This window comes from Vicugna pacos, chromosome 6 (genome assembly GCF_048564905.1).
Source record: "Vicugna pacos chromosome 6, VicPac4, whole genome shotgun sequence".
NCBI lineage: Eukaryota > Metazoa > Chordata > Mammalia > Artiodactyla > Camelidae > Vicugna > Vicugna pacos.
This window is the reverse complement of record NC_132992.1, coordinates 56,527,448-56,552,760: the sequence shown is the minus strand read 5'-3', so window position 1 is coordinate 56,552,760 and position 25,313 is coordinate 56,527,448. Positions and strand designations below refer to the sequence as shown.

At 39.3% G+C, this 25,313-nt stretch overlaps 1 protein-coding gene and 1 long non-coding RNA gene across 5 annotated transcripts in view; one reads left to right on the top strand and one right to left on the bottom strand.

Annotated features, from left to right (window-relative positions):
• The window catches only part of FBXO34 (F-box protein 34), a 71,092-nt gene extending 67,800 nt beyond the window's left edge, over positions 1-3,292 (bottom strand). The window contains exon 1 of one of the 4 annotated variants that reach the window (XM_072963091.1): positions 3,155-3,292. The gene's annotated coding sequence lies outside the window, so the exon portion shown is untranslated. Of the gene's footprint in view, positions 1-2,712; positions 2,922-3,154 lie in introns of those variants that run through there. The other 3 variants (XM_072963093.1, XM_031679066.2, XM_015235552.3) reach the window with 3 other exon arrangements.
• LOC140696934 (uncharacterized) lies at positions 3,228-7,330 on the top strand. Its single transcript, XR_012073632.1, has 2 exons — positions 3,228-3,631; positions 7,069-7,330. It is a non-coding gene; the product is annotated as an uncharacterized lncRNA (long non-coding RNA).
• The last annotated feature ends 17,983 nt before the right edge of the window (positions 7,331-25,313 follow it).

Sequence of the window (25,313 nt, the reverse complement as noted above, 5' to 3'; positions counted from 1 at the left end):
AAGTACCATAAATATGAACTAAAGAGGACAAGATAAATTATGCAAAGATAAGAATTGACAGGAATTCAATTTCCAGATGACCTAAATGCATTTGGAGTTAATCTGCTCTTTTGTTATTGTTGCTTCCAAAGGACTGCAGATTATGCACTTGCTGAATTTTGCCTTTGTCACACATGACCTAACAAGGAAGGCATTCATTATACCATAGTAGCTCCTCTCAAGTATCTGGTTCTAAACAGCTGCAAATTTGGGAAGGTAACACTGAATGATGTCTCTAACCATTAGTATGCTCTCTCCCCAACAAATATGAAAACAAAATTGGGTTTACTAGAATATCAAAACTGTGCAAATTAAACTTAGAAAATAAAGTAGAAAATGTGTATAAGAATTCAAATTCTACATGTTATGTTAACAGAATTGATCCAATAAACATCCTAAAGAATTTCTAAAATACAGCACTTCCATTGTTCATACCTGCTTTTATCTTTCGGAAAGACGCTATATCACTAATGACTGGTTGATTTAGTCCCTTCAAATGTTGTAACTGGATAAAATGACAAAATATTTCAAAATAATCATCCAATCTCAAATAAATTTCCATTTATAAGAAGTGTAAAAGCTGCTTCCCAGGCCCAAAACTGCAAGGCCTGGGTGAAAAATATCCTGCCAATAGTAGAAACAAACTGTAAAAATGTTTCAGAGTGTTATGGCTTGTTAGTTATACAGCTACACACAAAAGCTGGCTTTTTTTATACCTGTCATTGTCCCTCAGAATACATGACACATCAGAATACACAACATTTATTCTCAATGTATTGACTCTTTTTCCTTAAAAAATTTCATAACTGCTAAACAGAATAGAGGAGAAAAATGTATTACTAAGGAGGAGCTATTTTATTATCACCATTTATATGTTTTTTAACTCACATGTAGTTTGACTTTCACCCCTTTCCACTTACACAAGTACATTTAATTTACATAGAACCACTGTAGCCTCCCCTAGAAAGGCTCCTTGGAAAAGATACATGCAAGTGTCCTCTGTGTAGCTCCTTCTAGTTCATTGCATAATACCTTGCTATGATCCTTTCATTTTAAAGAGTACATTAACACTCTGAGTATCAGCAATTTCATGTTAATTTGGTACTTATCAGTCTTGCGAATCCAAAAACCCAGATTTTGTCTTTAGAGCCTTCAACCAACATGGTCAACACACAATTCCTACATTCTTAAAAGAAATATATACATATACATACACACATATATATATAGACAAACACACACACACACTTTTCAGTAGTACATGCAATACTGTCAAATTTCCAAAGTATGGTGAGAATCAAAATGAGATTTACAGGAATGCCCTGTTTTGTGAACTTCCAGTCAAATCTAATAGTAATTAACAAGGGTAAATGTTTGCTTTCATTTCCTATGTTAATGGGTATAGCAAAATCCAGAGAGACAACACCTTATCAATCACCTTTAAAGAGCAAATGAGAGAAGGAAGTATTAAAAACAAAAAATCCTAACATTTACAAGTCAAGGTCAGTGGGGACTTTTGAGAGCTCCTATCCAAGCTTCCTGCTAAAGACACTAAATTGTAATTATGCTTCCATTTTAAGCCATCTACCTTTCAAATTAGATTCTACTTAAGTGATTTTATAGAGAGGAAGAAATGAGCAAGTTTTTTGCTATAATACTTGAAGAGTCAGTAATGGCAGATGAGTAGCTTCTCTTCTGGCCTGATCACTTTTGAAAGCTTTAGAGAAAAGCAATATTCATAGACAAAACTTTTTTTTTTCCAATTCTGCAGTTTCATATTTGAAAGCACTACAGAATTTTAGTTACTTGTCCAGGCAAGCAGTTCTGAGATATGTTATACTGTTATAGCCCAGACTTAGTAGGAAAGCAAGAAAAAGGCTTGTTGCTGAGCCATAACCGTAGGAAACCCTCAATTATCGAGGGCACAAAGACAACCCGGATAAATTAAATCCTCACTTGTTATCATTTAAGAATAATACTGGATTAATCCAGACCTCCCCCTTCCCACTTTAAAACAGAAAACGTTGATGTAAGACTCCCTCTCTCCCTTTTCCAGGCCACTCTCTAACAAAAATGCGGACAGGCAGACAGATGATCTTAAAACTGCCTAGCAAAAAAGACAAGATAAACAACTATCAGCAGTCAAATTGGTTCATCTGTTCAGCAATTCCGATCACAAACATCAAACCACGAGTTTAGCTTCCTGAAAAGCATAAACACCCAACCAACCCCCCCCAAAAACCCTCCTGATTTAGATTTTTCTAGATCAAATGAGTCTCATATTGAACTGTACTAACAATGCTTGTTTGAAATAAAGTTGAAGAACCTGACAACTACTACTATAAGAAAATTATAAAATGCTGATATCGAACAACTTTCGATTCAAATCCGCTCCGATTCCAGACGTTGATAGAAGACTGAACTTCCTTTTTCTCCCTTCCTGGTCCTCCCGGCCCTTCCGCGCGCCAAGGTCCCCGCCCGGGCCTGCAGTGACATCATAACCCATCTCTTGGAAACCACTGACGTCACAGACACGCGGACCCCAGCACTATGACTTCATCGCGGACTAAGGGGTAACCGCAGTCGACCTGCGCCAGCCCGGAGGCTAGAGAAGCTCCCGAACCCCCGTCCTGCCCGGTCCCCGAAGAAGGTTAAGGACGGGCGCCAGCTCACCTGCGCTGGGGCAGGGAAGGACAGAGTGGCCGAGCCCGGGCGGGCGCGACCAGGCGAGGCGGCCCCCACCCAGGGACCGACTTCCTCACCGGCCGCGGGTCCTGAGGGTGGGAGAGCCGGTCCGGTGCCTCCTCACGGCCTATCCGGGATCTCCTCAGCTTCAGCCCTGACCCGGCACCCGCTCCCGCCCCTCTGTGCCCCGCGGGGGCGCTCAGCGCCCGGCCCGTGTGCAGGCAGAGGCAGCCCCCAGGAAAGGTACGGGCCGCCAGGTCTCTGCCCCAGACCGAGCCCTGGACCCGCGGGCGGCACCCCCGCCCCCACCCGCCCCGCGCCCCGAGAGCGCAGGCGGGCGGCGGGAGGGGGCGGGGAGCGGCCACGGTGGCCGCCGCCGGACCCCGACTGCGCTGCTCTCGCGCCACGCCCCACCCAGGCCCGGACCCACCTGCGCTCCTGCCCCGGCCGGGGCCTGGCCCGGGCTGCACACCCCAATACAGCGGCGGCGTCAGGAGGCCTGGCTCGCTCCCCACTGCTAAAGCAGACCGAGCGCCCTGCGCGGCGCGGCTGAGCCCAACGCTCGCCCCGAAACCCATTTGTTTGGCTCAAACGGCGTGACGTCACGCGCCGGCCCAATCGACGGTTGGCCAGGGGAGGGGCCGCAGAGCCAGTGGGTTGCAGCGCCCCCTGCCGGGCTTCTGCGGCACTTCGGACGCTGGGGACGGGAAGAGTGGGGGACTTAAAAAGCGAAAACCGGGTGAGGCATCTTCGGGCCCCCAAGTGGTGAAGAGTGAAAGCTCCAGCTTGACCTGTAGAGAAAGGAATCAACCCTTCGGGCTAGCCAGAATGGTATCAACGCCAGTAGTTCAGTCAAGAGACACGACGAATCTATTAATACTTACAGGTGGATGTGGAGCTATAAATGGTATTAGATTACTGTTAGATAATCTAGTAGACTTGGGTTCAAATGTTGGTTCTGCTACTGTCTTGGAAGGCTGGGCTTCAGAGTTCTCATTTGTCAAATGAAGGGGTTGAGAGAGTCCCTTCTGCAGCTCTTGCCTATGCAAATCATGGCAGGAATACCTACCAGCAAGTTGCTAAACTTTGAGATTGACAGTCTCAAAATGTGATCTTTAGAAGCTTAAGGGATTGTACATGATGACTATAAAAGAGGTTTTTAATACTTTATGAATTTAATACTTTGAAATCGGAGTGCCAGTGAGGAACCTTTTATTCTCAGCCTTTAAAATGATAATTGCTTTCATTGTAAAAATAAGTTTAACCATATCATAAAACATGAGGACAACAAAGAAAAAAAATCCTCACCCTAATACAGCCACTCAACATTCAGCATATTTGAGACCTTTTGTTCCACCCATATTTATTTCACAATGTTGTGATCATAATGTGGACACAGTTTTGGACCCTAGTGGCTGTGTTTTTTTGTTTGCTTTTTTTTTTTACACCTATAACTTTTTCATATTTCTACATAAGCTTCATAAACACTTTAACAACTGCATAAAATTATGTCAAGTGGGCATACAAAATTTACCAAATTCTTTATTATTGGACATAACTTATTTCCTTCTTTTTATGCCATTATAAAGAAATCATGGGGCATTTTCTTGAATGTAGTTTTAAACATAAATGCCCAGAAATGGAATTTCTAGGTGAAGGAGTATCAGAGCTTGTATAGTTACTAATACAAATTGCCAAAATGCTTTTTAAAAGGTCTTGCTAAGTTTCATCTAAATCAGCAGCTTTGATTTTAGCCAACCCTTTAAAAAAAATCATTTTGCCCAATTATAAAACTACTCTTGTAAATTTATATTATAAAAATCTTAAATATCAAAAAGTGAAAAAAAAAAGAAAAAAGAGAAATATTTCCCATGATATTACCACCAAGAAATAATCACTTAATACCTCATCTAGGCCTTTACCTATATAGATATTTTTAATAAAAATTGGAGAGGGGGTCCTATTGTACGTATTAGAATCAAATTGTATGTCTGGTCAATATTAGCTCAATATATCATTGGAAACTTCTTTACATCATATTTGACTAAAAGTTCAGTCCATCCTTTCAGGTTCATCTCAAACACTGTCCTCAAAACCTCTGGATTATTTAGAGGAATATGGCCCTTACTCCACAGACATCTTCCATTTGTGTATTTAATACCCTCTGCTAGAGTCTAAACTGCTGGAGGACAAGGATTATACCCTAGTATCCACTGCAGAGGATTTTGCACTTGATATTGCTTAAATGTTTAATGAATAATAATAACCATGTCAGTGATCTGCATTTTCTCATGACAGTAGATGAATATGATCTCCATTTTATAATGTTCACTGTAGTTCCTCAATATCCAACATTTATTGCATTTATAATGTATGATCCAGACTCTATGTTAACTTTTATATACATTGTTTCATTTAATCAGGAAAACATCTCTATGAGGTAGGTACAGTTGGCTTTTCATATCCACAGAATGTACCTTGCCACTTTATATAGGGTACTTGAGCATCCCCAGATCTTGGTATCCACCAGGGGTCCTGGAACCAATTTCCCACAGATACTGATGGACAACTATATAATGTTTTAAAATTCAGTATTCATCAAAGTGTACTTTAGGTATGATACTGTTTCTCAAGAGAAATGAGGATAGTTTATGGATTAATCATGCAGAATAAAAAATGTACTGTGCCTTGCCTCTCTGGTTTAAAATGTATAAACTTAAAGCTAAGTATACCTAATAAAAGCTTATGAACATTATTCAGTTTAATCAAAATATAATATTAAAGTTTCCATATAAAATTCTGCACGGTATGTATGGGATATATGTATATATATATATATGGAATATAAAATTTCCATACAGATGAGGAAACCCAGTCTTGAAGAGTTAAACTATTTGAGCAAGACTGAACAGGTAGTACAGAGCCAAACTTAGCAGACCCCAGAGCTCTTACCACATCACTCATTGTATTGTTACTGGGAATTTCAGATGGGTTAAAGGCATTGAAACGACAAAACAACACAAATATCAAACTGAAATGACAATGGTTTCCATGTGGCTAGCACATCTTGATTGTCAAAGTCCCACTAGTGTGTGTGGTCTAATGCAGTGTTTCTCAAACTGTCTCTGGTTAAGGACCAGTTGGAATTCTTTGTTTTAGTATTTAATACATTGTGAACTGATAATTTTGTGAAATATAGTAAAACTGAATAAAACTAGTAGAAATATGAAGTTAATGTTTTTAAAAGACAAAATAAAAGACCAAATTCTTGATTATTAGACTCAGCACACAAAAAATTACTCTGTCAAATTGCTAGTAAAGTTTCTGAAACTCCTCCCCTCAATTTCTGTTCTTATCATGGACTGGTTCTAAAGCAGGCCAGTGGGCCACACTTTGAATAGCACTGGTCTAGGAGAAAGATCAGACTAGGAGGCAGTGAAATCACTTGAGCAAGTCCTTCCTTGGATTCTATTTCTCCATTTGTGCAATGGGAACAATCCTTGAAACAAGCCAGGAGAGCCTGTGCAGTGCCTCAGACCACAGGCCCCAGGAGAGAGCTCCAGGGTGGGGGTGGGCGTGGTTGTGAAACAGTGAGGTCATGGGACTGATAAGGTGCTGACCGAACAGATGAAATTGGCAGGGCAGCAGAGACGATCTAAGTACATATAGTACATAACTGGTTATTCCATCAATGACTGGAACTTGGTCAACTCAAACCAGCCAACATCGTATTATATTGAAACCCAGTGCAATGGGCTTGTTTGTATTACACTTGGACTCTCCACTTAGGAAAAAAAAAAACCAAAAAACTAAGAACCTACCACTTAACTGCTGGTAAGAAGAGGTGGGCCCCACCAGGCTTTGCCCCTAGGCTGCTCCTTACCGCAGAACTAGGCTCCTGGGTGTGATTATGCCTCTCCCTACCTTACTAACACTATTATTATGAATCTCAAATAAAAAAGTGAAAGTACTTTGAAAATGTTAAAGTTTATATTGCATATTTGAAAGTTGCTAAGAAAAAAAAAGTTAATTTTACAAAGTTTAAGGTAATCACTTTACACCTGGAATCTAGTCTCTCTAAAGCAGAGCAGGACCCTGCGTGGCCCTCCCAGGGACAAATCCTTTCTACGTCCTCTTTTTCTTGTTTGTGGGAGGTAGGTTTGATTCAGCCTCCTGGAGCTTCTCTGAGTTCCAAAGGGCAGATTCAAACAGTTGCTTATCAGGGACGGGAGGGAATGCAGAAACAAAGGAAGAACAGTCAAGAAACTATAGTGCAGTCATTGGGTAGGGTCTGGGTTCCTCCTCAAGAAATATATGTAGCAATTTCTTTCGGTTCTTCTGTAGGAACTTATGCCCCAACCCAGGTGGAGAATGGTAACTTCAGGCTGAGCGCAAGATTCCTGGAACATCACCCTGTTACCACCAACCAATCAGAAGAAAGTCTGCACACAGTGGAAGATAACAAAGACTCTGGCCCGTTTCCCAAATGGAGAGTCTCCCTTTAAAAACTTTCATGAACAAGCAGAATCTTCGGAGTCGGTTTTTGGACAGAAGTCCACCTTTTCCCCAGGTCCCAGCCTCCTGAATAAAGCAATCTTTCCTACCAGCAATGTCTTTTGAGTATTGGCTTTCGAGCAGCAAGCAGCCAAAACTGGGTTGGGTAACATCTCCCAAATTACCCTCTTTCATATAATTGTATCACAAAACTTCATAACACTAATTACAGTAGTTGTTTATTATAATCCCCCCATAGAGGGACAGCTTCAAGAGAGGAGGGGAGACAGTTTTATTCATTGCTCTAGCCCAATGCCAAGTCCAGTGCCTGAGACTTAAAAGGTACTCAATAAGTAATACTTGAGTGATTTCTTTTTAAATACTAGAAAGATTTTTCTACAAGGAGAGCAGTTAATTCTGCAGTTATGTGAGGTGGAAGAAGTTTCTGAAGGGAGGCAGAAAAAAATAAAGGGATCTTCCTCCCCCTAGAAGAATCTCCCAAGTGGGATTTTCCCTAGGAAATGTTCTCTCCACAGCTAGTGGAATAAGATGGGAAGTGATGGTCCAGGGGGGAGGATATAGCTCAGGGTTAGAGTGTGTGTTTAGTACACATGAGATCCTAGGTTCAATCCTCAGTACCTATATTAAAATAAATAAGTAAATAAATCTAATTCCCCTCCCTGCAAAACAAACAAAAAGTGATGGTCCAGATAAGACCCCAGTAGCCTACCAGTCACAGATGTGGGAACACCACGTCTAAAGCTAGAGGTTGGGGCTTCTTAGAGGACCAGGAGAACTAACATCCATACTTAAGAGACTAGAAGCCAAGCAGCAATGCTGCCTCAAGAAATGGAATGAAAAGAAAATCACAAAAGCAGAATGTAAGTTTGCATATCGCACTAATGGTTATAGCACAAGAGGAATTAAATCCACCTGAGAATTGTGCTGCATTCAAATACAAAAATACAATAGGCAAAAGGAAAGCAGCTCATTACACATACATAAACACAGACTCCATCCCCAAGCCCATCAATCCTTCTTCCTGCTCTTAGTATAAAATTGGAACTCTTTATTATAGTGCATTATGATCAAACACGTTCCCTTCCTCAGTCTCTCTCCATTCTGCTCCTTAGCTGAAATGTTAACCTCCTCTGAGAGCTTTCTCTAACCCTCCTGTGCAGTATTTCAGCCTTGTCACTTTCCTTCACAGTACCCACACCTGATACATAATGGGCACCTGGTAAATATCTGTTGAACTATTTAAAATATTCATAATTTTCTCACCAAACAATTTAATCCAGGATGCAAATGTTCATCATCAATGGATGATGAATAAAAGCAACATGAGTAGAAAGTCTTGAACATTAGAAATAGGACCAGAATAAAAGCAGAATCCAAGAATATGAGCAAAAGTAGGAACATTTGAACTCCTATAGAAACCAACCAACCAGTCATGATTTTGGTGCTTCAATACAGGTTACCCTTGATTAAAATTTCTGGTTCACCAATTGATTGATTATAAGGATATTTATATTTTCCATCTGGCAATTAGACAGGAATTAGCATTCTTTGGGTAATACTAAGTAACTCATTCTTGCATCTTTCATATTTTTAGTAAGGCCCCGGTATGTTTGTTGAAAAATGGCAAGAAAGAAAATGGCTGGGGCAGGGAGGAGTCACTGCCCATTGGCTGTCTATCAAATAGTAATTCCCCTTTTCTTCCTTGCTAACAGAACCCTGAACTTGGGCACCGTCTCTGTGCTTCATGGGATGTGGGCCCAGACCCATGGGGTGAAGAATGATTGACTTAAGCTAGTGGTTCTCAAGGGGGTGACTGATCCTGTCCTTCAGAAGACATTCAGCAATGTCTGGAGACATTACTGATTGTCGCAACTTGGGCAGGGGAGGGAAGGTGCTATTGGCATCTAGTAGGGGGAGGCCAGGGATGCTGCTCAATATCCTACACTATACAGTTCAGCACCCTCACCACAAAGAATTACCCCTCCCTAGATGCCAAAGGTGCCAAAGTTGAGAAACATTGTGCTAAAGTAGTCAGTGTGGTCCCAAAGTTCTTGTCAGGGATTGATTCAGGCACATGTGTGTGATGCAAACCTAACCAATAAAATGCAACGGGAAGTTTACTGAGATACTTCTGGAAAAGGTTTTTCTTTTTTTTTTTTATTTTTAAAAAAATGTTTATCAAAGTATAGTCAGTTTACAATGCATCAATTTCTAGTGTACAGCATAAAATGTTTCAGTCATACATATGCATACATATATTGGTTTTCATACTCTTTTAATTATAGGTTACTACAAGATATTGGATAGAGTTCCCTGTGCTATACAGAAGAAACTTGTTTATCTATTTTATATACAGTAGTTAGTATCTGCAAATCTTGAACTCCTAGTTTACCCCTTTCCACCCTCTTTGCCCCTGGTAACCGTTAGTTTCCTATGTCTGGAAGTCTGTTTCTGTTTTAGATAAGTTCATTGTGTCTTCTTTTCTCTTTTTTTAGATTCCACATATGAGTGACATCGTATGCTATTTTTCTTTCTCTTTCTGGCTTACTTCACTCAGAATGACAGTCTCCAGGTATATCCATGTTGCTGCAAATGGCATTATTTAACTCTTTTTATGGCTAAGTAGTATTCTAGTGTGTGTGTGTGTGTACACCATAGCTTCTTTATCAAGTCATCTGTCGGACATTTAGGTTGTTTCCACCTCCTGGCTATTGTATATAATGTTGCTATGGACATTGGGGTGCATGTATCTTTTCTAATTAGCATTCCCTTCACATATATGCCCAGAAGTGGGATTGCTGAATCATAGGTTAAGTCTATTTTTAGTTTTTTGAGGAATTTCCATACTGTTTTCCATAATGGATATTTAATAATTCATATTGAGCATTTTTTTCATGTGCCTATTGGCCATTTGTCTGTCTCCATTGGAGAATTGCTTATTTAGTTCTTCTGCCCATTTTGGATTGGGTTGTTTAGCTTTTTGTTATTAAGCTGTATGAGCTGTTTATATATTCTGGAAATTAAGCCCTTGTCAGTTGCATCATTTGCAAATACTTTCTCTCATTCTGTAGGTTGTCATTTTGGTTTGTTTATGGTTTCCTTTGCTGTGCAAAAGCTTATATGTTTAATTAGGTCCCATTTGTTTATTTTTGCTTTTATTTCTATTGCCTGGGTCGACTGCCCTAGGAGAACAGTGCTAAGATTTATGTCAGAAAATGTTTTGCCTATGTTTTCTTCTAGGAGGTTTATAGTGTCTTGACTTACGTTTACGTCTTTAAGACATTTTGAGGTTTTTTTATGTGTATGGTGTGAGGGACTATTCTAACTTCATCGATTTACATGCTGCTATCCAGTTTTCCCAACACCACTTGCTGAAGAGACTGCCTTTTCTCCATTGTATATCCTTGCCTCCTTTGTCAAAGGTTAATTGACCATAAGTCTGTGGGTTTATTTCTGGGCTCCCTATTCTGTCCCATTGATCCGTTTGTCTATTTTTGTGCCAATATCATGCTGTTTTGATTTCTGTAGCTCTGTAGTATTGTCTAGAGTCTGGGAGGGTTATTCCTCCAGCTTGTTCTTTTTCTTCAGTATTGCTTTGGCAATTCTGGGTCTTTTGTGATTCCATATAAATTTTAGGATTATTTGTTCTAGTTCTGTGAAAAATGTCATCGGTAATTTGATAGGGACCACATCAAATCTGTAAATTGCTTTTGGTAGTATAACCACTTTAATAATATTAATTCTTCTAATCCAAGAGCATGGAATATCTTTCCATTTCTTTAAGTCATCTTTAATTTCCTTAATCAATGTTTTGTAGTTCTCCATGTATAAATCTTTCACCTCCTTGGTCAGATTTATTCCTAAGCATTTTATTTTTTTGGATGTGATTTTAAAAGGGATTGTTTCTTTACTTTCTTTTTCTGATATTTCATTGCTAGTGTAAAGAAATGCAACTGATTTCTGTGTATTAACCTTATATCCTTCTTATATATTCTTTTATCGGCTCTAGTAGTTTTTGTGTGGAGCTTTCAGGGTTTTCCATATATAGTATCATGTCATCAGCATATAGTGACAATTTTACCTCTTCTCTTGAAATTTGGATTCCTTAGATTTCTTTTTCTTGCCTGACTGCTAAGGCTAGGGCTTCCAATACTATATTGAATAGAAGTGGTGAGACTGGCCATCCTTGTCTTGTTCCAGTTTTTAGTGGGAAGGCTTTCAACTTTTCACTGTTGAGTATTATGCTGGCTGTGGGTTTGTCATAAATAGCTTATATTATGTTGAGATATGTTCCCTCTATACCCACTTCGGTAAGAGTTTTTATCATAAATGGGTGTTGAATTTTAGCAAATGCTTTTCTGCATCTATTGAGATGATCATGTGATTTTTGTCCTTGTTGTTGTTGTTGAGGTGGTGTACCACATTAATTGATTTGTGTATGTTGAACCATCCTTGTGTCCCTGGGATGAATCCGACTTGATCATAGTGTATGATCTTTTTTATGTGTTGCTGGATTCTGTTTGCTAATATTTTGCTGAGGATTTTTGCATCTATGTTCATCAACGATATTGGTCTGTAATTTTTTTCTTTTTGGTAGTGTCTTTGTTTAGTTTTGGTAGTGTCTTTGTTTGGTTTTGGTATCAGGGTGACAGTGGCTTCACGGAATGAGTTTGGGAGTGTTCCCTCCTCTTCAATCTTTTCTAAGAGTTTGAGAAGGATTGGTATGAGTTCCTCTTTGTATGTTTGGTAGAATTTCCCAGCGAAGCCATCTGGTCCTGGAATTTTGTTTGCAGGGAGGTTTTTTAATTGTTGATTGCATTCCACTTCTAGTGATCAGTCTGTTCAAATTACCTATTTCTTCTTCATTCAGGTTTGGTGGACTCTGTTTCTATAAACCTGTTGGGAAAGGTTTTTCTTACCTTAAAAAAAAAAAAAAGGACATTCGTTTTCTGTTGAAATGCATTACTTTCCTAAATAAAATTACATTGAAGAACAATGAAAGAGAGAAACACACAAGAAGAAATAGTTCTTCATCTGCTGCTAGATGTCTGCTTACAGTGTCTGGTACTGCACCTGCCATCTTAGAACCATCTTATTAGCTGAAGAGAACATAAGAAGATGGCAAAACAGAAAGATGGAAATTACTTGTATCCTTGATGATATCATTGAACTTCTGATGAAACCAATCCTTAAGACTTCTTTTTATATGAGATAATAAATTATATTACTGTTTAAGGCACTTATAGGAGTTTCTCAAAAATTTTGAAAGTAGCTGAAAATATCCTGATACACATTATATGTGTATTTGGGGCCTGGAGATCATTGTATAGGAAATAAAATGGTAGGGGGAGACACAAACCTACCTCTTTGGGAGCAAGTGCTACTATAATAAAGTAATTTTGTTTTGCTTCCTTCTGGAATAGTCTTAAACTAATGATACTAGAAATTGATAAAAATTTCAGAGGGAAAAGAATCTTTGTGAATGCATATCTGTGTTCTCTAAATAAATGAGTTTCTTTAAGAAAATGATATTTTTTAATCATTGAAATTTAAATTAGGGGAACCTGTAGCATCTGGCACAAGACTAGCCAGCCTGTCCTTATTCTTCCTCAGCTCTAGCACATCTAATTCAAAGGCACCTGCTATTGCAATAGAGAGACTGCCTGCCAAAAGTAACCCAGTTACATCAGCTTGCTAAAATGGTCCAGGGTATAGATTTTGCTCAGAAGTGAGTTCTTTAAAACAAAAAAAATGCCACCAACTTATTCTGCAATTTTAGGATTTGCTGACATTTTCTACTAGGCATAATTATGCTCTTAGTGCCAAGTCTTACTTTGAAATACCAAAGACATTTTTCAGAATATACAGAGCTCAGTTACCAGCATTTCCTTGCAAAATCATGTGTTTTACCAATTACTAATATACTAATATTACAATAATAAAGCTAGATATTTTCCTTGGAAAAGTGTACAGTGATTTGGATTTCTTTTGATTGCATGGACCCCATGATGCCACTGTATTAGAATTCACCACTACTCTAACAGAGAATCCCACTGACCTTTCACCATACCTCACTTTTTGCCCCTTCTTAAGACTCCTGGAATGTTTAATGCTTTTGTGTCTTCAGCAAGACACCTCTGGCCACCAACAGATACATGTATTATTAAAGCAAATTAAAGGGAGGTGAGTATAGCTCATGTTTAGCATGCATGAGGTCCTAGGTTCAATCCCCAGTAACTTCATTTTAAAAATTAAAAATAAAGCAAATCGAGCCTGTTTTATCCTTTCTTTAGATGCCCCTCCTCTCAGCAAAGCAAAAGGGTGCCTTCGGAGTTGGCATAATGACCTTGTAAAGGAGTGGGGGCATCAGATTGCTCCCTCTTGTTCAGAGTCACTCTAGGTTGCTTATCTTAGAGCCCCCATTTTCACACTCTGATTATATGCTCCTTAAGGCCTCATTCATTGCTCCTGTGGCTTTGCCATCTGTTCCTTTGACCGCTGCTGCCTTTCTCCAGCTTTTTGTGTATTTTCCTTCTCTCTTCTGCCTCCATCCCTACTAGACCCCCCCATATTTCTCAACTTTCTTACTAAATGACTTGACTTTTATAGTCATCACTAGTCGAGAAGAAGACTCCCGTTGGTCAACCCAATGATACCACGCGAGTCCCTGACTACTGAGTGTAGGTTTGAATCTTCTCTCTTTCTCAGTGATTTCCATCATTCCCTGCTCCTCAGGGACTACTTCTGCATGGTTGCATGCATTATCTTCACACTTCCAGTCCTGGCAAAGATCTGGAGCTCCATTCTCTGAATAAAATCGATGTATGATGAATACATGTGGTAACAGTCTCATTCTTAAGTTCATTAAGTACTTCTTCAAAATGTCCTAAACATATTTTCACATATGGGTTATTCTGTATGTTGGCACATTGGAGTCTTAATTTCCTGCTTTGTGGAGGAAATTGTGCTCTGATAATAAAAGGCCTGTTGGAACATCATGGAAAAAAGTTGTCTTTCAAGTTCCAAAATCATTGATTAAGCCACTCTTTCTTTCAGAGGCATAAAATGAATAAAACCGGTGTTCTTCATTTTTTTACACGTTTGCTGTTGCTCTTATATTTGGGTGGCTATAGAGCTGGCCAGAGAAGGTGCAAGCCCCGTGGTTCACACAAACATGTTTTTCATCTATTGCAGTATCGTGACTCCTATGACTCTTTCCCCGAATCCCTAAGCAAAATTAGTCATCCTCTCCACCTATGATCTCTCTATACTTGGTTCCACTTTTGCTACTTCACTTATAACATTTCAATGTAATTTATTATGTACAGAGCTTACCTTCTATGCTTTAAAGACACAAACCACTGATTTGTTGAATCAGTGAATGAATGAGCTATGAGAGCAATTTTATTGATTACATCAAAATATTCAGAGGTAAAAATATCTTTTCATTAAGTGCAGTGGTATTTGAATTGCCAAACTTGTCAATTTTACATAAGTGGAACTAAATTAAAGAGGGTGACCTTCTGCAGTGGTCATAGCTCTGTGAGCCTTCCCTGAGTAACTAGTCTTTGTGACAGAGTGCTGTAGGAGCAAATCTTGTTGGCCTTTCCAAACACTCGCGTTTTCCTCGGTGCCTTCTCAAAGGTAAAATGACTCACATGTTCCCTCCAGAGTGCCTGATGCTATAAATTAACATTGGGGCTTATCCTGGATTGGACTATAATTTGTTCATTGCTGTTAAAGATTGAATTACTTGAATCTTCTTAACAATTATTAAATTACATTTTAATGAGTTTGTGGCAAGTGTTGTTTTCTTATTTGTTTTCAAAGGACAATTTAATATTTGGGCAGCAGTTGAGCCTGCCAATTTTAAATTTTATATCAGTCGAGCTCCTCCCTCTCCTTTCTCCCCTGTCATTCTTATAAAACTGTCAGTCAAGTTTAAATCCAGAGCAGGATTGACTAGTACCTAATAAAAAAGGGGAAGGAGGAGAAAGAAGGGGAGGAGGAGGAAAAAGAAGACAAAGAAAAGAAGAAAGATGTTTTCAAACTCTTAAGAAAAAATACATTATTTTCATGTACAACTTGCCCCTATTTATTAGAGGGAAAAAAAGAAGAAAATGGGGTCGGGACAAATAAGGGCTGGGCTAGGTGACTACATGGGAATATATTTATACAATGTAATAAGAAACAGCAATACAATTGAATCATTTAGATCTATGTGTATAAACATGGATAATTCTCAGAAAACATTTAGCTCCTGATAAAAGCAAGTTGCAAATGGATACACACTCTGTGTTACCATTTATACAAATCTTTAAAACATGCAGATAAAACACAGACGACAATGCTAAATATTGCTTATTATGAAAAGCTACAATCACAATAAATGTATAAAGGCATGGGTGAGGGGGGAGGGTATAAAGCTCAGTGGTAGAGTTTAATCCACAGTACCTCCTTTAAAATAAGTAAGTAAATAAATAAACCAAATTACCTCCCCCTAAAACAAAAACAGAAAAGAAACAAACAAATAAATAAATAAATAAAATATTTTAAAAAATAAAAGACATAGGTGAGAAGAGTCCAAAACAACTTCAGAATAATAGTTACTTCTGAGGAGAAAGGGAGAAGAAACTATTAGAAAGAGGCACAAAGAAAAATTCAATCATGTCAGTAACATTTTATTTATTTAGGACAGAAAATATCTGAACCAAATATAGTTGGTTCACTATTAATATTTTTAAAAATCTAAATGGTGAATACCCAGGTGTTTGTAAAATTACTCGGGTTTTTTTTTTTTTTTTGAAAATTAGATGTATTTCATAAACATAACAAGTAAAAGCAAATTTTTCACTTGAAAATTTTAGAAGTTGTGATGTGACAGATACTCTTGGGAAGAAAACCAATTAACTTACATTTTACCCATAGATAATATTGATGCAAAGCAAAAAACCTTTGGTTCAATCCTTTCTTCTCCTCTAATCCCAAGCATTTATGAAACATAGACGCTATCAGTGAAACATGCAAAAGTCTTACTGTACAAAAATGATTATTCTTTGTTAAGTGGAGGAAATGAAGTTAAGATGTCCGCCTTTACTTACCCTAGCATTACTGCTCTATTTTTCCAGTGAGAAAACAATAACAACTCTCAGGCATTTATAAGCCACCCGGAATTTGAACTCTAGAGGCAAATGCTTCCGTAATGCTATTAAAAGCAACACAGAATTGGCAGTGAGACAGAGTATCAAAGTTCTCTTCTCATTTCTAAATCATCCTCCCATCTGCTTCTCTTCTGGTTGGTTTCATACCCTCCAGTGCTGTACACAAACAAAGCACAGAAATATATGACTAACCTATTATGCAGTATCGTTCAATGACTAAGCTCTGTGGAGGACACAGGGAGCCAAGATGCACATAAGGAGACACCCACACAATTCCATCACATGTGTTTATGGAGCTGTGGCAAAGGCGCTGCCTATGGTCACCTCACCAAGTGCCCAAACCTTTCACCTTCATGATTCATGTAGAATTAATTTCAAGCATATTGCAAGGGCTTAGGAAGCCTCAGTAGGCTCTAAACAGCTTCATCTAAACAGCTTTAATGATTAATCATTAAAACCTTTTACTTTTGTCTGAAAGATTTAAAAGTCTTATAAGAAAAAGAAAAGGTCCTACTTATTTTAAATGCGTTAGTGCCAACAACTTACGTCAAAAGCAGCATGCAACATAAAGAAACCATCCTGTGATAATGTTAGATAGCTGATGGGAAGCAGAGCTGGTTAACACCCAAGCATCCTCCTCCTGGAGGGACTGTCAACTGAGAAAAGCCCAAGGCTCTGTGCAAGGCATTCCACAGTCTTCTCACTGTTTACTTGCCTCAGGGAGAGAGGTCCCAAGAGATGAGAACTCACAACTTGATAAGGTAGATTTATTTTTCCTTAAAGAAGTATTAAGGAAACATCTAAAGGTCTCTTGCACAATTAAGAGATCAGACAAAGCCTGGCTTGAAAGTATTTATAGGCAGTGGTCTGAACTTTGGCTATTCATTAGAATCACCTCGGGAGCTTTTAAAGCGTAGGATGCCAAGGTGCCACCCAGACCAACTGAATCAGAATCTCTAGGAAGAGGAGCCCAGCCATTCGTGATTCTGATGCACAATGAAGTTAAGAATTACTGCCACAGGGCTAGGGATCTGCTGGTAAACTGGGGTAGGTTATTCCAGGGAGCTCTGATTTAAAGCATGTGCCTATTTCTTGGTGTAAATACTCCTACTTTAGCCAATTTCAATCTACTAATGTGAAGAGATTATGCGGAATTGGAAAGAGATGTGCATAATCTGCAAAATAACCAACTTCTGAGGATATCACTCTTAGGGGCTTTTCATGATGAAGTTACAGCTTGGGTTGAGAAAGCAGCATTTTAAGTTCCCAGGCTTTTTTACATGCCACAGGACCTTAAGTCAGAGTTCGTCTTCTCAATTTAGAGAATATGAGGAAAAACTAACATTATATTAAACAATGATTTATCTACTATTTCATCAGTTTTCACTTGTTTCATTCTATTTTTTAACCAAATTTAATTTTTTAAAATATCAGACTTAGAACTATATCTTTTCCCAATTTACTAGTAATTATTATTTGAAATTAGGTCATTTTTGAAGTGGTAATTTCTTTAGACTTATCAATCTCATAATTAGAGTAAACTCAGTCTTTGGCATATGGAAATAAACTCAGTTTCAAATGTTTCTGTTCGACATCTTGTATGAGACTGTTACAACAGTTTATGTTATGGGAGACTCGTTAAGCAGAAACAACTAAAATGTCCTTATACCATCTAGAAATAGAAGAAAAGGAACCTATTCACCTGTGAAAAGTCATTTTTAAGTAAATAGCATTTATAAAACCCTGTCCTGTGAATTATAATCCTACCAAGCTTATCTCTGACCAAGTGTATAATCACTTAACTATAGCAGAGAAACTAAATGAGAGAAAACTCGAAGTCACATTGTAAGAGGGACCAAAAAAATGCTATTTCTGGATCTACAGAAGAGATTTGTTTAACACTACCAAAAAAATAAGATGCACTATTTAGAAATCAAATAAAATGGAGACAGTTTACTAATAAGGTTCACATTTGTGTAGTGTACATTTAGAAAACCTAAGAATTATAGTCCTATTAAGTTTCTATTTGAGCTACTGTATAATCAGTTAAACAATAAAACTGAAAGGGGAAAAAAGTAAAAAATTATTTTAGAATACAAAAACTCGTGTTTCTCATGAAAAAAATGCTCAATATTGCTAATTATCAGAGAAATGCAAATCAAAACTACCATGAGGATCATCTCAAACCAGTCAGAATGGCCATCACTCAAAAGTCCGCAAGTGATAAATGCTGGAGAAGGTATGGAGTAAAGGGAACCCTCCTACACTGCTGGTGGGAATGTAGTTTGGTGCAGCAATTATGGAAAATAGTATGGAGATTCCTCAAAAAATTAAAAATAGACCTACCATATGATCCAGCAATCCCACTCCTGGGTATATATCCAGAAAGAACTCTAATTCGAAAAGATACATGCACCCCAGTGTTCATAGCAGTACTATATATACTAGCCAAGACATGGAAGCAACCTAAATGTCCAGTGACAGATGACTGGGTAAAGAAGTGCTGTATATTTATACAATGAAATACTACTCAACCATAAAAAGGATAAAAGAATGCCATTTGCAGCAACATGGATGGACCTGGAGATCGTCATTCTAAGTGAATCCTTTGTGCTCCCAGGACCCCACCAGCTCCCACAGACTGCAGAGAAAACTCATGAGCATCTGGCCCAGAAGCAAACCAGTGGCTGGCAACAGGCGCAGACCTCGACAGCAGTGGGGAAAAAGTGCTAGGGAAACAGTGGCCAATGTCTCTCCCTTTCCTGAGTAAACATTTTATTCTGAGCCTTGGAGGCCTTATCCTACTCACAAAGCTCACAGAAAACTCCCTATTCTCAGCTCCCCTCCTTGGTTTGTGCCTGGCTGGCCTTTGAATGTCCTTCGCTAATTTTACCTTTAAAAGGAAGAAACAAGGCATATTTTCTTTGTGTGTTTTTTTTAGTTAGGTTTACTTATTTATTTATTTTTGGAGGAGGTACTGGGAACTGAACTCAGGACCTTGTGTCTGCTAAGCATGTGCTCTACCACTTGAGCTATACCCTCCTCTACAAGGCATATTTTCAAAGTCTTCACATTTCAAGAATGTGCAGCCCAACTGGGATCATGCTTTCTTTAAAGCATGATTTTCAAATGATTCCCATACACAGCCACGAAATGACTGATGACACAGAAGCCCTGTGGGTGCTCAAGATTCTCAGAGCGAGAATCTTAGGGGATGTTGGGTGCTGGATGGAGTTCTCCTCTCAGTGGCAGGAGTATTGGGCCATGTCTGCATCTCCTCAATGCAGAGCCTGGTCCTTGAGTCATGGGGGACCCAGGCCTTCTCCAGCTCGATGACTAGCTCAATCTTGTTGACAATGAAACTGTGGCTCAGCTGGCAACTGGCTGGTTTTAACTGGGCAGGGATGAGTGGGTCTGATGACCCCAGCTAGCCTTGCTTACACGCCTCAAGGTTACCTGGGGGGTGAGATGATCGGGGGTGAGCTGATCTGGGCTGATCTGGGCAGTGCTGCTGATCTTGGCTAGATTTGCTCCTATGTCTTGGGGTCAGCAGATGTAGGATGGGCTGGGCCAGACTAGCTCAATTTATCTCCAGGTCACCTGGGAATCAGCTGATGTAGATTAGACCCAGCTGTGCACTGGACTCTGCCCTACCTGTCTCATCTTCCTCCTAGAACAGCAGAAAAAGCCAGTCACAACTTCCCTTGGCAATGGCAGAGGCAAAAGAGAATCTTTCCATTTTAAGAAGTTTCTTCTGGCTGCAAGACTTCAACAACTGTTTTGATGGCCCTTTCTTTTCTTTCCATAAAGTCCTCATCCTCAGAGAGACTTAAGACTGTTTAGAACTGGGATATAGAGTAAGAGCAGCTGTGGAGGACCATCTCTTCTTTTGTATCTATGGTTCACTTCACCAGCTCCAGAACCACACCATCTTTGCCAGGATCTGCACCTGCAAAATGCATACCCTGCACTCTCCCGCTTTCTGTATATAACTCCATCCTGAAACAACGCCTTGCATCTGGCTAGCAGAATCCACATCACATGTCTGCACACTAACAAGAAAGAAAGTGAGCAAAAGGTAATGATTCTGCATTGAGAAGGCAGGATTTCTACTGCAAGGAGCTATGATTATGGGAAGAGACTGTTCAGAAGATTTGGGCAGCCGTGAATAACAGATGCTCATTACAGTTGCCATACTTGCATCATGTGACCTGGCTACTCAGGACAGAACCATTCATCTATAGTCAAACATAAGGAAAATATTAACCCTTTGAAGTGGCTTACAGAAGAACTCTGTCTGATAGGGACAGAGAGAGACCGAGTAACACAATGTAATCCTTGCTCACAGAATCTTACAGTGCGACATACAAAGAGGTGAGCAGTTAGCAGACAGAAAAGTGGGGTTACAGAATGGAGAGAGACAAGGCCAGGGAACAGAGAGCCACACCATCCAATTCAGAGGTGATTCTTGCAAAAGCTGTTGTGGTATCACTAGATTTGCCACAATATCTGGACTCATATTTTAGTTTTATATGGAGCTTGACATAAAACTCACATCACAAGAGAGGACATCTCTGACAACATGTCTGCTCCTGCAATCTGAAGCATGCAACCCTCTGCACCCCCTCAAAGTATAGCAAATTCCAAGTGTCCAGTGGTTGCCCATTAGATTTCAGCTCCAAAGGGACCCATGTCTGGTTAATTTGTAGATCATTCCAAAGCAGCTAATATTTATGGAAAGTGCTTAGGAGATGTTTGTTGAAAATTGAAATGAGGATGTAAGTGGTAAGTGCTTTGGGACTCAATAGAGAATGACCGCTGTTCTAAGTCCAGTGTGACAGGTGCTCTGGGTTGGTGCTCTCAACACAGGCTCATTATCTGCTTTTCTCTGCCCTGCTTCCTGTGCCTTAGAAGGATGACCTCTACGGACTGCAAGCCCTGCACTCCCTCAGCCTGTGGCTTTCCCCTGGGAATGGCCAAAGAGAAGCACTGCTCCTGATAATGGGAGGGAGAGAGAGAGACACGGGATCTCATTGCCTGCAGCCCTGCGTGGTTCTGGCAGAGGCCGTATTACTCTGTGGCCATACCTACTGCCAGGTAGTCTCTCTTGCATGGTTCCAGCGCCCTGGGTCTCTAGTGACGTTCACTTCCTTTGCTTTTTCAGACCAATGGTGGTAAAATCTCTTAGCTGTTGTTAATCCCTGGGTACTTCACCAGCCTTTGGTGAATCCCTTAACCCTGCCCACACTGAAAATAGTCCCTGTTTAAATGCTTCAGCTAAACCCATTGAGTGGGCCATTTGTTTCCAGCCAGCATGCTGACTGATACATTATATTCATATTCTAGAAAGGAGGAGGTAATACAGTACTTGTCCCCAGGTAGTCTTACCACATGGAGACAGGTCAAGTTCACACAGTCTGAAAGAATATGCAAAACAGCCTTTAACTTCTAGCACCGGAGATACAGGAGCGACTCCCCAAATTCTTTCCCTGGAGCTGGACCTCAACCTCTCCATCTCCCACCACCTTATCAGAGAAGCCTCCTCCCCTATAGCTACAGATTTTTTTGTTTTTTAATCTCCCTTTTCCTGGCTCCAGGGACCTGCTGCTTCTTGTGCCAACTGTCAGTCTTTTCACCTAGTCAGGTTCCTTGCCAGGTGGGGTTGGAGTTTCCAACCCGGAAGCCTCAAGATGGATAGAGAAAAAAGCGAACTTAGTGATCTGCATTCAGGTTGTGGTAACTGTAAAATAACCAGACCCTCCATGGATAAGGTTAAACATCCTATAGGTGTTTCCCGCACTTGCTAGGTTTACTAAAAGGCTGGACATCTTCTATTAGGCTGCCCTGGCGTGTATCTAACTCTGGGAGAGAGAGGGAGGAATCTGAAAGCGGACTTCGATCCTACTACCTTAGAAACTACTTTGAGGAAGGAGAACTTGAGCTTAGCTTTAAAGGAGAAACAAGATTAAACAATGGAGAAGGAAGGGGGCATTTCAGAAAATACAGAAGAATGTGAGCAAAGAAGATGGGAGTGTGGCAGCTGGGAAGAAGTGAGCACATCAAGTAAGAGGGAGATGGATTTGGAGAGCTGAGTAAAGTACCAATTTGGGAGGCCTTCAATGCCAGGATAAAGGTTTTAAGGCACCTTGAAAGGCTCTTAGCAAGGCAGTATTTCAGAATTCACATATAAAATTGATGGGAGGGGTAGTGACAGGATAAGGTAGAAAATAAGTGCGGTTATCCAGATGCGAGTTTGTGACGGTCTGAGCCAGGGCAGTGGTCCTTGAAAACGTTACAAGGGAAGAAACTACACTTCGGATACAGGGTGAATGTGGCAGAAAAGGGAAAACAGATGATAAGGATGACAAGTTCTGAAATTGAGAGACTGAGAGAATGATGGTGCAGAGGCAAAAACAAACCTTAGGGAGAGCTAGTCATAGATGAAAGATGAATTAGGTTTTAGGTATAGTGCATTGACATGGTACTGTGCCTCCTAGTGGAGGTGGAAATGGAGGCATGAAACAGAAAGGTTTGGAGGCATGAACTGGAAAGGTGATTACTTGAAGTCATGACAGTGAGCAGCATGTCTGAGAAAGTCTTTGTGTTAAATCATGGGGTTCAGAACTAAACATTAGGACAGGCTCACCTTTAGGGAGTCAGAGGAGAAAATAAAGGGGTCAGGACAGAAACAGTATGAAAAATGGGCAGAGAAGAAGGTGGAGAAATGAGACAGCATAAGAAAACCAAGAAAAGCCTATTTCAAAAGGTCACATACTATGTGATTCTATTTCTGTAACATTCTCAAAATGACAAAATTATACAAATGGAAAGCAGATTAGTGGTTGCCCAGAATCATGGGGGGAGTGGCTCTAAAGGGGCAACGTGAGGACCCCATGTAGTGAAAGAAATGCTTCATATCTTGACTGTATTGATGTTAATATCCTGGTTGTGATATTGTACATTATACTATAGCTGTGTGAGATAGTGAAACTTAATAAAGGGTACACAGGATCTTAGTATTATTTCTTGCATATGAATCCACAATTACAAATTTGAATTTACAGTTACAACTAACAAAATTGAAGATTTAATTTGAAATATTGAAATGGGAGGACGATAAATCTCAGAAGTAGAGCATGTGCTCAGCACGCATGGGGTCCTCGGTTCAATTCTCAGTACCGCCATTGAAAAAATTAATAAATAATTAAATAAATAAAGCTAATTACCCCTCCATGCTCCCCCCAAAAAAACCAAGGATAAAATACCGGGCTTTAAAAAAACAAAATAAAATAATAAAATAAAAAGGAAAGAAAGAAAGAAAGAAAACGAAGGAGTAATTCCAGAAAAGATAAGCTCAACATTTGAATTTTAACACAGATACCTCAGCCTTTCCAAAAGTACCCTTCAAGATTTTGAAAACAAGATTAGAGAATAAAGCAGTGGGGTCAAGAGCATGAACTTGTGTTAAATTAGGACCTCCTGTCAAAAATATATCCCTAGAAACGTTGATTTACATTACTGAATGCTGATATAATCCTGAAGCCATTGGAAGGTATATTAGTTAAGATGCCTTTGGATTCAAATAACAGAAAACCCAATTCAAATTAGCTTACACAATATAAATGAAAGTTTGTTGGCTCATGTTCCTTGAAAAGCCCACAAGCTTTAGGTTTGGTCTAAACTAAAGAAGAACACCTAAATATAAGACCAGATACTATAAAACTCCTAGAGGAAAACACAGGCAGAACTCTTTGACATAAATCGCAGCAACTTTTTTTATCTGTCTCCTAGAGTAATGAAAATAAAAGCAAAAATAAGCAAATGGGACCTAACTAAACTTAAAAGCTTTTATATAGCAAAGGAAATCATACACAAAATGAAAAGACAACCTATGGAACGGGAGAAAATATTTGCAAATGATGAGACTGATGGGATTAATTTCTAAAATACACAAACAGCTCATATAGCTAAATATCACAAAACCAAACAATTCAATCAAAAAATGGGTAGAAGAACCTAAATAGATACTTCTCCAAAGAAGACATACAGATGGCCAACAGGCACATGAAAAGATGCTCAATATTGCTAATTATTAGAGAAGGGCAAATCAAAACTACAATGAGGTATCACCTCACACTAGTCAGAATGGCCATCATCAAAAAGTCTACAACTAATAAATGCTGGAGAGGATGTAGGGAAAAAAGAACCATTTTAGGTAGGTAGGAATGTAAATTGGTGCAGCCACTATGGAGAACACTATGAAGGTTCCATAAAAAACTAAAAATAGACTTACCATATGATCCAGCAATCCTACACTTGGGCATATATCCAGAGGAAACTCTCATTTGAAAAGATACATGCACCCCAATGTTCACAGCAGCACTATTTACAACAGCCAAGACATGGAAACAACCTAAATGTCCATTGACAGATGAATGGATAAAGAAGATGTGTGTGTACACAGACACACACACACACACACACACACACACACACACACACAGGAATATTACTCAGCCATAAAAAAGAATAAAATAATGCTATTTGCAGCAACATGGATGAACCTAGAGATTATCACATTAAGTAAGCCAGATAGAGAAAGACAAATATCATATGATATCACTTATATGTGAAACCAAAAAAAAAAAGATACACATGAACTTATTTACAAACCAAAAATAGACTCACAGACATAGCAAACAAACTATAATTACCAAAGGGTAAAGGGGTGTGGGGGAGGGATAAATTAGGAGTTTGGGATTAACATACACACACTACAATATATAAAATAGATAAACAACAAGGACCTACTATTTAGCACAGGAAACTACATTCAGTATCTCATAATAACACATAATGGTTTGAATTTGAAAATGAATATCAACATCAAAAAAAAGTGCTAACATTAAAAAA